The 17,757-nt window shown below is 35.2% G+C and overlaps 1 long non-coding RNA gene across 11 annotated transcripts in view; it reads left to right on the top strand.

Annotated features, from left to right (window-relative positions):
• Positions 1–17,757, top strand: part of LOC103674612 — a 204,502-nt gene that overhangs the window by 2,619 nt on the left and 184,126 nt on the right. The window lies entirely within an intron of this gene.

The raw sequence follows: 17,757 nt of genomic DNA, 5'->3' as shown, positions 1-17,757 counted from the left end.
AGGTTCAGGCTCTGGGGACCCATGTTTGCCTGGATGACCAGGATAAGTTTTGGCCCTGGATTTTGTATTCCAGAAATCCCTAGGAATTGTCTGGGCAAGACAGACACTGTAAAGAAGAAGTGAGGATTAAACTAAGTGAAACAATGTCAGAATAAGAACATGTCTCTGGTTGTGCAACTGGGTATCACATGACTTTTAAGCAATTAGAACTAGGTAATGCAATCATTTGTTATCCAATTAAATTTGTAAGGCCAGAAATGCATGGATTAGCACTTTAGCTTTTGCTTCAAAGCAATTGTTACTTAGATAAAAAGACATTTAAAATGAAATATGAATTTTGATAAAAATGTAGAGGTATAGATCATATTCAATACTCCTTTTTAAATGCTTGAAAAATGCGTGTTTTCTAGTGTATGCATAATGTCACAAATGGTAAGATTTCCTTCTTTTTTTAAGGCTGAATAACATTGTATTGTATGCATCTGCCACATTGTCTTTCCTCATTCATCTGTTGATGGTAATTTAGATTGTTTCTAAATCATGACTCTTGTGACAGTGCAGATGCAGTAAAGATGACGGTGCAGATATCTCTTTGAGATCCTGATTTCAATTTGGATATATACCTAGGAGTAGAATTATTGGATCATATAGTAGAAGAAATAGAAAATATGAACAGATCAATAGACAAGTAAAGAAATTGAATCAGTAATCAAAAACCTCCCAACAAAGAAAAGCCCAGGACCAGATGGCTTCACTGGTGAATTCTATCAAACATGTAAAGGATTAATACCAGTCCTTCTCAAACTCTTCCAAAAAGTTAGAGAGAAGCAACACTTCCAAACTCATTGTACAAGGCCTGCATTACACTGATACCAAAACCAGAAAAAGACACTACAAGAAAGCAAAACTGCAGGTCCATATCTCTGATGAACATAGGTGTAAAAATCTGTAAAAAAATTCTAGATGCAAAATTTGTGACAAAAATTCTAGTGAACAGAATTCAATGGATATTTAAAGGATCATCTACTGTGATCAAATAAAATTTATTTCTAGGATGCCAGAATACAAATCAATAAACACATTAACAGAATGAAGGATAAAAATCATATGTTCGTCTCAATAGATGCAGAAAATGTATTTGACAAAATTCAATATCCCTTTATGTTAAAACTCTCAAATTAGGTATAGAAAGAATATACCTCAACATAATGAAGTCCATAGATGACAAGCCCACAGCTAACCTCCTGCTTAATAGTGAAAAACTAAAATCTTTTCCTCTAAGATCAGAACAAGACAAAGGTGCCCTTTCTCACCACTTTTATTCAACATAATACTGGAAGTCCTAATCAGAGCAATTAGACATGAAAAGAAATAAAAGGCATCCAAGTTGGAAAAGAAGTAAATTGTCTATGTTTGCAGATTATGTGATTGTATATATAAAACCCTAATGATTACACACACATGTGCTCATACGTACACATTTCGTTAGAATGAATAAATGAATCCATAAAAGTTGCAGGATATAAAAATCACCATACAAAAGTCAGCTGCTGGGGCACCTGCGTGGTGCAATCGCTTAAGTATCTGCCTTTATCTCAGGTCATGATCCTGGGGTCCTGAGATTGAGCCCTGCATTGGCTCCCTGCTCAGTGGGGAGCCTGCTTGTCCCTCTCCCTCTGCCACTCCCCCTGCTTGTGCACTCACTCTCTCTCTCAAATAAATAAAATCTTTGAAAAAAAATCAGGTGCATTTCCATACACTAGCAATGAATTATACAAAAAGGAAATTAGGTAAACATTCTCAGTTACATTCGCATCAAAAACAACAAAATATTTAGGAGGTGAGCAATTTGTACACTGAAAAAGATAATACACTAATGAAACCAATTAAAGAAAACACAGGGGCACTTGGATGGTTCAGTCGGTTAAGCATCTGCCTTCAGCTCAGATCATGATCCCAGGGTCCTGGGATTGAGCCCCACATCAGGCTCTCTCCTGGATGGGCAGCCTGCTTTTCCCTTTCCATCACTTGTGCTCTCTTGCACATGCACTCTCTCTCTCAAGTAAATAAATAAAATCTTAAAAAAACACCCCCCACACACAAACAAGTGGAAAGACACTTTGCATTCATGAACTGGAAGGCTTAATATTATTAAAATGACCATACTACCAAAGCAATCTACATATTCAGTGCTTCTCTCATCAAAATTCCAATGGCATTTTATACAGAAATAGAAAAATAATCCTAAAATTTATGTAGAACAAAAGACCCAGAATAGCCAAAGCAACCCTGAGAAAGAAGAACAAAGCTGGAGGCATCACACTTCCTGATTTCAAAATATATTACAAAGCAGACATAGTTAATATGATACTGGCATAAAAAGACTCATAAACTAAAAGAGCATAGTAGAGAGCCTGGAAATAAACCCACACATATATAGTGGTGTCAAGAATACCCAATGGGAGGGCATGATCCTGGCATTCTGGGATCGAGGCCCACATCAGGCTCCTCCGCTGGGAGCCTGCTTCTTCCTCTCCCACTCCCCCTGCTTGTGTTCCCTCTCTTGCTGGCTGTCTGTCTCTCTGTCAAATAAATAAATAAAATCTTAAAAAAAAAAAAAAGAATACACAATGGGAAAAACATAGTGTCTTCAACAAATGGGGTTGGAAAAACTAGATATCCTCATTTAGAAGTATGAAAATAAACTCCTATCTCACAACAAACACAAAAACCAACTCAAAATGGTTTAAAGCTTTAAATATAAGACCTGAAACTAAAACTTCTAGAGGAAAATGGGAAAAACTTCATGATGTTAGTCTTGTCAATGATTTCATGGCTATATGGACTGGACATCAAAAACAAAACAAAACAAAAGCAAAAGTAGATAAATGGGACTACATCAAACAAAAGCTTCGTCACAATAAAGAGAAAAAGCAGAATGGAAAGGCAACCTAAAAATGGAAGAAAATATTTGCAAACCACATATCTTATACGGTGTTAGCCCCACTCCCCGCAAAATATATCTAAAGAACTCCTTATATAGTCCCCCTCCCTGTGAAACTCCTATAGCTCTTTAACAAAGAAAACAACCCAATTAAAAAAGAAGCAAAGAACTTGAATACACATTTCTCCATAGAAGACATACAAATGGTCAACAGATATGTGAAAAGGTGCTTAACATCACTAATTGGAGAAACGCAAATCAGAATCACTGTGACATATACACCCCACACCAGTTAAGACGGATATTAACAAAAGATAACAAGTGTTGACGGGATATGGAGAAATTAGAATTCGTGTGCATTGTGGGGATGTAGAATGGTACAGCCACTATGGAAAACTGCATGGAAGTCTTTTTGTGGTGTTATACATTCTGAAGCATAGGTAGGGATATCACATTGTACATTTAATTTGCATTTCCTGGATGACAAAGAGAGTTAGGCACTTTTTCATATGTCTGTATGCCACTTGTTCAAGTCTTTTGCCCAATTTAAAATTAGACTATCTGTGTCATTTCGAGAAGGTTTTTCTATATTTTAGATATGATTCCTATGTCAGATATATGTATTATGTATATTTTTCTTACTCTGTGGCTTACTTTACCTTTGTAAAATATTCATTTTACTAGAATGTACTATAAATTAATACTTTTTCTAATTTCTGGAAAATTCAAGGACTTTAGAACATTGATTTCATTTGCCCAACTCCTGATTTTGGGCCAATTTTTGTCATACATTTTAAATTATATTAAATTTAAAAACCCAACAAAGTATTTTATTTCATATAGAGAAATTTAGATTTATCCACATATTTTTCCTTTACTTTGTCTTTTTTTCCTTTAGCTTTTCTGGGATTACTTTTGAAATTATTGCATTCTTTGTTAAGTTTTAGAGCATGTCTGCTGGTGACAAAAAATCTCCACTACCCTATCTAAGATGAGATACCTACGCTGTCTCTCTCCTAGCTGTTTTGGTTACTCTCTGATGCAACTGTTTTCTTTTCAAACTTAATCCAGCATTGTGGTTATTGTTGGTAGGAAGTTGGTCTGATACCAAATAGTCAATTATAGCTCAAAATGGATCGAGTATGTTGACAGGTGTGAATAATATTTTGGTGTCCCTTAGCCTAGAATAGTGATGTGCACCACAAGAAAAATATTTGGAATGACATAGGTGAAAATGGTGGAGTAGGCAGCTCCAATAACCTACTTGTCCACAGAAACTTTAAAAAATTAAGCAAAATCTGTCAGAATCAACTCTCTCCGAAGTCTGGAAAACAGACCAAAGTTTACAACACAAGCATGTGCTGAATTAGGGAAAAGGCAACTTTGTAATGGTAAAATAGTTTTGGGTGTTTTTACTTGCTCTTGACCAGGCCCTTCCGGGTTCTGTAGTGGTCTTGAAGATGGGAGCCTGTCTTCCCAGTATGAGACCCTGGTCCCTGGGTAGAAAAAGAACAGAGCAGAAATAAAAGGTATCCACATTGGAAAGGAAGAAGTAAAACTATAGATATTCGTGGGTAGTATAACCCTATATATAGAAAATCCAAAGAATTTCTTTAAAACCCTACTAGAGCTAATAAATGATTTTAGCAAAGTTGCAGGTACAACATCAACTTAAAAAATCAGATGTGTTTCTATACACTAGCGTAAACAATAAGAAAATGGAATTAAGAAAACAATTCCATTTACATTAGCGTTAAAAAAAAAAGCTAGGAATGAATTTAACCAATGAGGTGAAAGGCCTCTATACTGGAAACCATCAGATATTGCTGAAGGAAATTTAAGAACTAAATAAATGGAATGACATCTCATGTTCATAGTCTGAAAACTTAGTATTATTAAGATGGCACTACTTCTCAAAGTCATCTACAGATTCAGTACAATCTCTACCAAAATGTCAATAGCATTTTTTCAGAAGGGAAAAGCTGATCTTCTAATTCATATAGAATTGCAGGGGTCCCCAAATAGACAAATCAGTCTTGAAAAAGAAGAATGAAGTTAGGGGATTCATACTTTCTGGTTTTAAAACTTACAATAATCAAGACAGTATGATACTGGAATAGAGACATAAAGATCAATAGAACAGAATTGAGAGTCCAGAAATAAATCCAAACAGTGATTTTCTGTACCATAGTGATTTTCAACAGAGATGCCAACATCATTCAACAGGGTAAAGAACAGTCTCTTCAACAAATCATGCTGGGACAAATGGGCATATATATGCAAAAGAATAGAATTGGATCCCTAACTTACTGATATATATATATTTGTGTATCTGTATATTTGTACATATACATATATATAAATTATCTCAAAAAGAGCCAATAACCTAAATATAAGAGCTAAAACCATAAAACTCTTAGAAGAAAACATAGGGTAAATCTTTATGTCCTTGGATTTAGCAGTGGATTCTTAGCTTTGACAACAAAAGTTTGAAAAACAATGAAAATAGATAAAATGTACTTGATCAAAATTAAAAACTTTTGTGCATCAAAGAACAATATTAACGAAGTGAAAAAACAACCTGCGGAATTGTAGAAAACATTTGCAAATAATGTATATGATAAGAGTCTAGCATCCAGATTATATAAAGAACTTCCATGACTCAGCAACAAAAGACAACCAAATAAAAAAATAGGCAAAGGGCTTGAATAGACATTTATTCAAAGAAGATATACAATTGGCCAATGAGACATGAAAAATGCTCAATATCCATCATTAATTATTAGGGAAATGAAAATCAAACCACAGTGAAGTACCACTTCATACCCACTAGAATGGCAAATAAAACAAAACAAAACCAGTCCCCCCAATAAAAAGGGAAAATAAAAGTATTAGCAAGGATATGGAAAAATTGGAACCCTTGTCCATTGTTGCTGGGAATGTAAAATGATGCAATTTTTGTGAAAAACAGTTTGGCATTCTTCAAAAAGTCATACATGGTATGACCCAACATTTCTACTTATAGATGTATACACAAAATTAAAAAAAAACAGTCAAATAAATGTATGTGCATGCATATTACAGCAGCGCTGTTCACTATAGCCAAGAGGTGCAAACAGCTAAAACATCCATCAATAAATCAATGGGTAAGCAAAATTTGGTATATAAATACAATGGAATATTATTTAGCCATAAAAAAGGAATAAAGTACTGAAACATGCTACAATGTGAATGAACCTTGAAAACATTATGCTAAATGAAAAAAATCAGACACAAAAGATGATGTATGACGATATTGATATGAAATATCCAGAACAGGTAAATCCATAGAAAGAATGTACGTTTATGCCTATCAGGGAAGGGGGAGTAGAATGGGAGCAAGTGCTTGAGGGATAAGAGGTTTTCCTTTGGAGTGATGAAATGTTTTAGAATTTTATAGAGGTGGTGGTTGCACAATGTTTGGAGTGCACTAAATAAACGCCACTGAATTGTTCACTTTAAAATGTGAATTTTGTGTTATGTGAATTTCACTTCAGTTTAAAAAATAGCAATTCACTGACCTATCCCTGCCGCAATGAAAAATGTTTAAAAGAGTTTTCTTCTCGTCCAGCATCAGGCTCCTTGCTCAGCAGGGAGCCTGCTTCTCCCTCTGCCTGCCACTCCCCTGCTTGTGCATGTGCTCTCGCTCTTTCTCTCTCAAATAAATCAATAAAATCTTAAAAAAAAAAAAAGTTTTCTTCTCTTTCCCAAACATCCACGGATTTGAGTACTGGAGAGACCTATAGCTATTTTAAATATGGAAGAATTATCTAAATTACATGAAACATATTTACAGCATTCTACCAAAGCTATGTAAATGAAAAAATAAAACTTAATACAGAAAATTCTACCACTATATGCCCAACTCATCTGCCACTCCTCCTCCGACTTTCCATTTGGCTAGCTACACCTTTTTTCTGTCCCAGATCAGGTGCTTAGAAATATTGTTGAATGATAAACAATGAATAAGCATTTTACAATGCTCCTGCAATACAATGCTCCCATTTAATCTGTCCTCTATGCTGCCACTGGTTAGTCTTTATGGAATATGATGAAAGCCTGCAGGCTTGCTGTAGTTATGTTTATAATGGAAATCAGTAATATGCATTCATATGGATTAGAGGGGGAGGGCACGTATTGCATGGTGTACTGGGTGTTATACGCAACTAATGAATCATCGAACTTTACATCAAAAACCAGGGATGTACTGTATGGTGACTAACATAATATAATAAAAAATATTTTTAAAAAATCTTCAACTCTTAAAGAAAAAGAAAAGAAAAGGAAGCAATGAATATGTATGCAAGCTATTAAAGAAATAGAATGGACAGGATTTGACTATTTATTTGGGAAAATAAGAATAGGGAAGGGGGTTAGTTGGAGAATTTCACCATTAACTTCATCAGGAATTCAGGAGGAAAGCTGGATTGGACAGGGTCTGTGTTATAAACTCCCTTTTGAACATTTTGTGTTTGAAATAGATGTGATTCGTTTGGAATTTTGTATCTAGTAGGCATCTAGATTATAAACCTGGAGAGTTCAGGGGCGCCTGGGTGGCTCAGTCAGTTGAGAGTCTGACTCTTGATTTTGGCTCAGGTCATAATCTCGGGGTTCTGGGATGGAGCCAAGTGTGGTGTTCTGCGCTCAGCAAGGAGTCTGTTTGAGATTTTCTCCCTCCCTCTGCCCCCCTCACCCCCCTCTCTTTTTCTTTCTCAAATAAACAAATCTTTAAAAAAAATAAAATGAACCTAGATAGTTCAGAAGAGACAGTTCAGGATGGTATCACTCAGGAAGAGTACAGATTGAGAAGGGAGGACAACCCAGGGCAGAATCCTGGGGAATATCATCAGTGGAGGAGTAGGTGAAAGCAGAAGAGACCAAAAGTAAACTTAGACACAGTGAATTCAGAGATCAGAGAAGTGCCACGAAAAGAGTCATGAGTGATTAGAGAAAACCATGTTTTTGAAAATGATGAAGTGATAAAGATTTAAGTCAGAGTGAGCAGGATTAAGAGAATACAGAATATATCCTTCAAATTAGTGTTTGTTTTTTGGGGTAAGTATCCAGTAGTGGAATTACCAGATCACAGGGTATTTCTAGTTTTAATTTTTTGAAGAATCTCCATACTGTTTTCCACAGAAGGTGTACCAGTATACATTCCCACCAACAGTGCATCCACATCCTCAACAACACTTGTTATTTCTTGGCTTTTTGATTCTAGCCATTCTGACAGATGTGAAGTCATATCTCATTGTGGTTTTGATTTGCATTTTCCTGATGATTAGTGATATAAGCACCTTTTCATGTGTCTGTTGGCCAATGGTATGTCTTGTATGTCATAAAATGAATGAGAGCTGGCCATTTGTGACAAAATGGATGGACCTAGAAGATATTATGCCAAGTGAAATAAGTTAGAGAAAGAAAAATACTGTATGATTTTACTTGTATGTGGAATCTAAAAAACGAAACAGATGAACAAAGAAACAAACAAACAGACTCTTAAATACAGAGAACAAACTGGTGGTTGCCAGAAGGGAGGTGAGTGAGGGGATGGGTGAAATAGATGAAGGAGATTAAGAGGTACAAACTTCCAGTTATAAAATAAATAAATTGATGAAAACTACAGCATAGGGAATATAGTCAGTAATGCTGTAATAATGTGTATGATGACTCTCTGAGCTCTGAGTGATGTATAGAATTGTCAAACCAGTATGTTGTACCTGAAACTAATACAATATTGTATGTTAATTATACTTCAAAAATAATAATAAAAAGGGAATACACAATAGAAGTCCTAGCAGAGTGAGGCACCTTTGCCAATATTTACTTAAAGAGATTAATTATAACTTGGGGGGCCCTGGGTGGCTCAGTCAGTTGATTGTCTGATTCTTGGTTTCAACTCAAGTTATGATCTCAGGGTCATGAGTTTGAGTTCAGCATCAGGCTCCCTGCTCGTTGGGAAGTCTACTCGAGGATTCTCTCCCTCTGCCCCTCCCCCTACTCGCGCTCTCCCCCATCTCTCTCTCTCTCTCTCTCAAATAAATAAACATTAAAATATATATATGAGATTAATTGTAACTTGGATCTTAAGGATGTAATATAAAACAGTAAGGAAGTAAGTGGAAGATGGAGAAGGACAAGCATTATAGGAAAAGAAACGGAGGTAGCAATGTGTGAGCAGCCTTGAGGGTAGTCTTGACTGAATGGTACATGAAACTATAGGTCCCTTTATATCTAAGCTGATAAATCACTTTAGATTCTGAGAGAGGCTATGTTTGGTCATTTGATGAAGGATTAACACATTTTGTTTTAACATTTTCCTTATATTCCCTTTATTATTTATTAGTTTGCAACTAAAACAGTCTAAGGAGTTTATCTAAAAGGACAATCTTTCTAGTAATTTAGGAATTTGACAAATCATGAGTATACATTACACTTTAGTTCCCATAAAATGATACTACCATATAAATAAAAAAGTTAAAAACCTGGGATTGGAGGTTTCAATTTAAAAAAACAACGCCCCAGTCCTAGAGAAGAACACAATAGCAGATGGCTATTGGGAAGGGCAGTATATGTACTGTCCGAAGAGACATGGTCTTGGAGGCAAGTTGGGACGTTGGGTCTGATCCAGGATAGACTTTAAATGTTGATTCACTCTTAAAACAGAATGGAAATTCCTATAGAATTTATTGAAGAGACAACTCAGTTGTAGTAATTTAATTACTAGAAGTCGAGACGACAAAGAAAAACATGATTTATGAGCCCAGAGCTAATGTTAGAACTTCCTAGAATTTTGCCAACTCAAACCATCAGTGAATTTGGTCTTTCTCATCCTGTTCTCTCTTAATTTGAGGGATTTGGTTGCATCTTGGTGAAGTTGTTTAGCTCACCGCGGTCTCTCATGTAACGGGACCACAACCCCAATGAGCATCCTCTTCTGCTCCACAGTGAGTCAAGACAGCCAGGAAGGAGGCTCTCTTCTGCCACTGTGACTCATGGCACATGAGACTGAGCTGGTTCCCTGGGGTGTGGAGCCACTGCACACCCCTCTTCCATGTGGACCTGATGTTAGCCAAGCCTGGGCAAACCACCAAATCCACATGTCAAATTAGGCCTCTGTCTTGCAAAGTTGCTAAGAAGTCATACAGAGGTCATTGGTTTATTCTTCCCAGTGATGTTTGTAAAGTTTTCACACAATGCTTATGTTGGCAGGAAGCAGCTTCTATAAGATTCTAGTGGTGACATGTGAGGATGGGCCAAAATAATGGCAGAATATCCAGGAAAGCAATGTTTACCATTTATTATTAGTTATCTTCAAAGAAAGTTTTCCAGATTGCTTATTTGACCTAATGGAGATTCTCTCAGTCTTTTTATAAGTGTCAGTTAAAAAAAGAAGTAAAGGCATTGTTAGTAATTCTTCACTTTGGAAAGCACCATGTTGATGTAAAATTTCTCCGTAAAATTGTGCTATCCATAAAGAGGCTTTAAAAAATAAATAGTACAGACAGAACTATAATGCTAATGTGCACTCTTGGTGAAATTCACTGTCAGCAGAAACTGATAGAGTTAGTAAGGGTTTTAGGGTTTTTTTCTGTTTAAGAATATAGGGAAAACAAGATTGGACTTACCCCATGAGCCCTTCCTTCCTTCTGTCCTTTACTTTTTACTTCCTTCTTCCTCTTTTTGCTACAGAAAAAGGAAAAACGTTAGAAAACACAGTCTTCACAGCTGGCCTCATTTTTAATGCTGGATACCAATAATTTCAAAGAAAGTTTGTCTTTCCCATGAATGTCTGGTTATAACAAAGTAGGCAGTATTTAGGCAGACTCATTACCTGTACGAAATAAATGCATAATATGTTAATTCCAAATTCTGGGTTTAAAAATCCCATTTCACTTACAGAAGTGAAATATGAATACATATTCCTTGCAAATAATTCAAATATTACAGATGTAGAGTGAGTAAAGAATAAAAATCTTTAAATGCTCCCCTTTTAATCCATCCCCCAAAATGCCTATTAATCATTTAGTGTACAGCCTTCCCAACTTTTTTTTCTATATTAACATGATATACATTATCATTTGAAACCAGTATACGGGATAGGTAAAACACATTGGATATGCATTGAAAACATCTTTATTTTTGTTTCCCTTTGTGTATTTAAACAAGGTCAGTGGAAAATTTCTTTCTCTGCCAATAGGTTAAAACTGGGCATATCTATTGACTCTTCTGCTTAACTCTAAATTATAAATTATTGTCCTATCTTAGAAATTAGAACACTAAAAACTATATGTTGATCAGCACTTCAGTCTCTCAAGCACAAAGCATCCCTCCTTCCCCTGACTGGGCTCAGGACAAGTGGACCACCTGCTGCCAGAGAAAGGGTGCCTCTCCTCTCCCCTCTTTTTAGTGCTTCTTTCCCTCTTACTGGCAGTGATATTTGACCCACTCTAGTTGGAGCTAGTAGAGGGACGGGAAATAGGGAAGAAAGAGAGATGAGTGTGGGAGGCAGGTTGAAAATTGTTAACTTTTATTGAATTTTATAAGAAGGCTCCATGGTCTCTGGTCCTGTGTGTTTTGTATTATTTTAATTATGGTTAAAAAAATAAAATTTACCATCTTAACCATTTTTAAGTCTACTATTCCATAGTGTTAACTGTGTTCACATTGTTGTGCAGTTGCTCTCTAGAACTTTCTCATTTTGCAAATCTGAAACTCTGTACCCATTGAACAACAGCTCCCCATGTTCCCTTTCCTCCAACCCCTGGCAACTTACCGTTCTACTTTGTTTGTATGAGTTTGACTACTTGGGATATTTCGTGGAAATGGAATCATACACTATTTGTCTTTTTTTTCTTAAAGTTAAACATTTATTTTCTTTATCGAAACAAAGAAAATATACAGAAAAAGATTAAGTTGAGACAAGAAACATAACGAAAAAATATTAACCCATAACTCTACAATCTGTGTAAAGTTTGCTGATAATTTTAAAATATCATTAATAGATGTACATAGGTAGAAAATCCATACTGTACAGATTAGTGTAAGATATTAAGTGAAAGCTTTCCTCTTTTCCTTCCTCCATATTCCTCTCTCCAAAGGTAACTATTCTTCAGGGTTTCTTGTGTTTTTTTTAGAATTTATGTATGTGTGTGCATTTGTATGTGTGTGTGTGTTTGTGTATGTGTCTATCCCACACATATCGGGGTCCATTCATGATTGTGTGCCTTGCTTCTTTTTTCTTTTTTTTTTTTTTGCCTTTTTTTAAAAAAATTTTTATTATGTTATGTTAGTCACCATACAGTACATCCTTAGTTTTTGATGTAGTGTTCCATGATTCATTGTTTGCTTATAACACCCAGTGCTCCATGCAATACGTGCCCTCCTTAATACCCATCACCGGCCTATCCCAATCCCCCACCCCCCCTTCCCTCTGAAGCCCTCAGTTTGTTTCCCAGAGTCCTATTTGTCTTCTTGTGACTGACTTATTTCACTTAGCATATTGTCCCTAAGGCCTATTTATGTTGTAGAGTGTTATGGGATTTCCTTCTTTTTTAAGGTTGAATAATATTTCACTGTATGTTTATAACCCCTTTTTTAAAATCCATTCATTCTTCAGTGGACATTTGGGTTGCTTCCACCTTTTAGCTATTGTGAATAATGCTACAGTGAACATGAGTGTGCAGAATGTCTTCAATCCTTGTCTCCATCCTTTTGGATAAATACCCGGAAGTGGGATGGCTGGGTCATATGGTGATTCTATTTTTAATTTCTTGAGAAACTTTACATTCCCACTAACAGTGCATAGAGTTCCAATTTCTCTGTCTCCTCACCAACACTTGTTATTTTCTGGGTTTTTTATTGATACCTCATTGCATTTCTCTAATAATTAATGATGGTCGACATCTTTTCATATGCTTTTTGGCCATTTGTATTTTTTTCTTTGGAGGAATGTCTGTTCGGGTGCTTTGCACATTTTAAAATCCAGGTTTTGTTGTTGTTGTTGTTGAGTCATAGGAGTTCTTTATATATTGTAGGTGTTAACCCCTTATATATACTATTTGCAAATATTTTCTATTTTATAGGTTGTCTTTTCAGTCTGTTGATTGCTTCCTTTGGTGGACAGAAGTTTGTAAGTTTGGTGTAGTCCCACTTATCTATTTTTGCTTTTCTTGCCTATGCATTTGGTATCATAGCTAAGAAATTATTGCCAAGTCCATTGCCATGAAGCTATTCACAAATTTTTTACAGTTTTACATATTTATGTCTTACCTGTAGATCTTTAATACATTTTGAGTTCATTTTCATGTATACTATAAGCTAAAGGTCCAACTTCATTCTTTTGCATGTTATTCTGAACAAATGATTCACAACAGCCGTGTTTTGGTTTTGAAAAGGAAAGAAAACTTTATTATTATTATAGAAACATAATAGAAACAGAAGAGGAAAGGCATCTACACATAGATGAAGGTAATAGTAGGCAATAAATGAGAATAAGGCAAAGTTACATCAGATTGGGTACTTACCACATCCAGTCCCATCAGCTGGGGAAGCCCTGTGGAAACAGCCGGGCTGGAGTCCCAGTTGAGAGACCTGGGTGGAGCATCCTCACCTCAAGTGAGATGTCCAACTGACCATCCCCATAAGAGCCATATTTATAGGGCAAATGACAGGGTTTGAAGTTAAATATTTGTTTGCCTACATGCAGTTTGGAGTGAGCTACACTTCTATGTTATCGTGTTTTTATATTTTCAAGTAGCCTGGGCTATATGTGTCTGCCTCCCCTCCCAGATTCCATTCTGGGGGGCCAGCCCAGCCTGGAGCAGGAGAGTGCGTGAGACAAGATTGACGTTCAGAACAGAAGGGCTAGTTCTGACCTGGAGGCCAGATAATATATTTTAAATAACCAGGCTCTCAAGGTTATTCATACAACATGAGTCTCACAAACAGCATTTCTGTGTTGAGCCTTCCTGTGTACGTGCAGGTCCAGGTGATTGGTTACAAGAGACAAATCACAGAAACAGCTATCCATATAGAACACATGTGAATACCTAGTTTTCCCAGCACCATTTGTTGAAGACTGTTCTATTCCCATTGTGTGGTCTTGGAAACCTAGTCCAAGGTCATATGACCAAATGCCTGAGGGTTTATTTCTAGCCTCCCTATTCTGTTCTATTGGTCTATATGTCTGTCTTTACATGGTACCATTCTGTTTTGATTACTGTAGCTTTGTAATATGTTTTGAAATCAAGAAGTATGAGGCCTCCAACTTTGTTCTTTTTCAAGATTTATTTGGGGTGCCTTGAGATTCCATATGAATTTTGGTGTTTTTTTTTTTTTTTCTATTTCTACAAAGTTGTCATTGGGATTTTCATAGGGATTGCATTAAACCTGTAGATTGCTTTGGGTAATATGGAGATTTTAACCATATGAAGTTTTCCAATTCGTAAACATGTGATGTCTTTCCATTTGTTTGTGTCTTCTTTAATTTCTTTTAGCAATGCTTTGTAGTTTTAAGTGTACAAGTCTTTTTCCATCTTGGTTACATTTATTTCTAAGTATTCTGTACTTTTTAATGTTATCGCGGTTGGAATTGTATTCTTAATTTTCTTTCTAGATTGTTATTGTTTAATGTATAGAAACACAACTGATTTTGGGGTATTTTTATATCCTGCTACTTTGCTGAATTTATTCATTTTAACAGCATTTGTATGTGTGTGTGAGTGTGTGTGTGTGTGTTTACTTTTTAGTTTTCTACATATGAGATCAAGTCACTTGCAAACAGATAGTCTTATTTCCTCCTTTCCAATTTGGATGTCTTTTTTTTTTTTTTTTTTCTGACCAATTCCTCTGGTTAGGATTTCTAGTACTATGGTGAATAGAAGAGATGAGAATGGGCATCTTTCTCTTGTTCCTTATCTGAGAGGAAAAGCTTTCAGTTTTTCTCCATTGAGTATACTGTTAGTTGTGGGCTTTTCATATATGGCCTTAATTATGTGCAGTAATTTCCTTCAATTCCTGGTTTTATGAGTGTTTTTATCATGATAGTGTGTTGAATTTTGTTGTATGATTTTTCTTCATCAATTGAGATGATCATGTGGGGTTTTTTTTCCCCTTCATTCTGTTAATGTGGTATATTAAATTGATGGGTTTTCATGTGTGAACCATCCTGACATTTTAGGAATAAATCCTATCTGGTCACTGTGGAATGCTTTTAATGTCCTGTTAAATTCAGTTTGCTAGTATTTTTTTTTTGAAGATTTTTGTATCAATATTAATGAAGGATATTTGCTTCTAGTTTTCTTTTCTTGTAGTGTCTTTATCCGGCTTTGGTTTCAGAGTAATGCTGGCCTCCTAAAGTGAGCTTGGAACTCTTCCTTCCTCAATTTTTGGGGGAAGAGTTTGAAGAGTATTGGTATTTTCTTCTTTAAATATTAGTAGAATTCTCCAGAGAACCCATCTGGTTCTGAGGTTTTCTTTTTTGGGAGATTTTTGATTACTGATTTGGTCTCCTTAGTGATTATAAGTCTGTTTGGATTTTTTTTCTTAATGATTCAGTCTTGTTAGAGTCTATCTTTCTAGTAATTTATCTATTTCTTTTAGATTATCCAATTTGTTGGTGTTTAACTGTTCATAGTGGTCTCTTAAAATCCTTTTTATTTCTGTGGCATTAGGCATAATATCTCCTCTTTTATTTCTTTACTTTTTTACTTTTATTTTAATTTCTTTAGAAAGAAAGAGAGCATGTGGTGGGGAGGGGCTTTGTCAACCTGAGCCAAAACCAAGAATTGGACACTTAATCGACTGAGCCACCCAAACACTCCTCTTTTACTTTTTATTTTATGTATGTGGGTCCTCTTTTTTTCTCAGTCTAGCTGAGTTTTCCAATTTTGTTGATTTCTTAAAAAAAAAACTATGTTTTGTTGGTTTTTTCAATTTTCCTCTTCTCTATTTCATTTATTGCCTCTTTAATCTTTATTATTTTCTTCCTTCTGCTAACTTGGATTAAGTTTGTTCCTTTTTAGTTCCTTAAGGTAGAAAGTCAGGTTGTTGATTTGAGTGATTTGAGATATTTCTTCTTTTTTAATGTAATTGTTTACTGTCATAAACTTCCCTCTTAATACTGTTTTCATTGTATCCCATAAGTTTTGGTATGGTGTTTTTCTTTTCTTTTTGGGGGGGGGGTGTCAAGCTGTTGTGTTCATTTTTGACCTGTTGGTTGTTTAAGAGTGTGTTAAGTTCTGTGTATTTGTGGATTTTCCAGTTTTTCTTTTTGCTGCTGTATCTAGTTTCATCTCATTGTGGTTGGAAAAGATCTTTGGCATCATTTAAGTCTTCTTAAATTTGTTAAAATTTGTTTTGAGGCCCAACATTTGGTCTGTTGTGGAGAATGTTTCATGTGCACTTGAGAAGAATGTGTATTCTGATGTTCTTGGGTGGAATGTTTTGTATATGCATGTTAGGACTAATTGGCTTATGCTGTTGTTCAAAACCTCTGTTTCCATATTGATTTTCTGTCTGGTTATTCTAGCCATTACTAAAAGAGGACTGTTGAAATTTCCTACTATAATTGTATTAGTGTCTATTTCTCTCTTCAATTCTATCAACTTTTTTCCTGTGTACAATGGAGCTCTGATGCTAAGTACATGTATTTATAATTCTTGTATCTTTCTGATGAATTGACTTTTTTATCATTATAAATTGTCCTTCTTTATCTCTTGTGACAGTTTTTGACTTACCTATTTTATGTTATAATTATGGCCACCCTACCTATTGACTATTTGCACATTATGTATTTTCCTATCTTTTGCTTTCAGCCTATGTATGCCCTTAGATTTTAAAGTGAGTTTCTTGTAGACAGCATATAGATGGATCTTGTGTTTTTCAGCCCATTCAATAACTCTATATCTTTCAATTGGGAGGTTTAATCTATTTACATTTAAAGTAATTAATAATAGGGTAGGACTTACTAGAGACATTTGTTAATGGTTTCCCGTATGTCTTGTACCTATTTTGTCCCTTTTCCTCTCTTACTACCTTTCTTTGTGTTTCATTGATTTTTTTTTTGTAGTTACGTGTTTTGATTCCTTTCTCATTTCATTTTATGTATCTTCTATAGTATTTTATTTGTGGTTACCAAGGAGATTATATAAAGCATCTTAAAGTTATAACAATCCATTTAATTATTTTATTTTTCTTTATTTAATTTCAGTATAGTTAATAAACAGTATTGTATCGGTTTCAAGTATACAATATAGTGATTCAGCAATTCTATACATTACTCAGGGCTCAGCAAAATAAAGTACTCTTAATCCTACTATTAATCCCCTTTACCTATTTCACCCATACCCCCCACCCATAACAATCTGTCTTACACTGAGAACAATTTACCTTAAACTGCATACAAAAACTGCGTTTCCATCTCTGTTCACCCAACTTTATGTTTTTGATGTCACAAATTACATCTTTTTACATTGTGTATCCATTAATACAGATTTATATTTTTACTGCCTCTGTCATTTAAATTCTATGCCAGAATTAAAAGTGATTTATGTGCTAACATTACAGTACTTGAGAATTCTATGTTTGTCTATATATTTATCTTTACCAGAGAGCTTTATAATTTTGTATGTTTTCATGTTGTTAACCAGTGTCTTTTTGCTTGAACTTGAAGAGCTCCTTTTAGCATTTCCTGTTGGACAGTTCTTGTAGCAGTGAACCTCTTCAGCCGTTCTTTCTCTAGGAAAGTCTTAATTTCTCTTACATTTTTGAAA

The sequence above is a fragment of the Ursus maritimus genome, unplaced genomic scaffold, assembly GCF_017311325.1.
Source record: "Ursus maritimus isolate PB19 unplaced genomic scaffold, ASM1731132v1 scaffold_3, whole genome shotgun sequence".
Classification (NCBI taxonomy): domain Eukaryota; kingdom Metazoa; phylum Chordata; class Mammalia; order Carnivora; family Ursidae; genus Ursus; species Ursus maritimus.
This window is presented reverse-complemented; position numbering and strand designations above follow the sequence as displayed.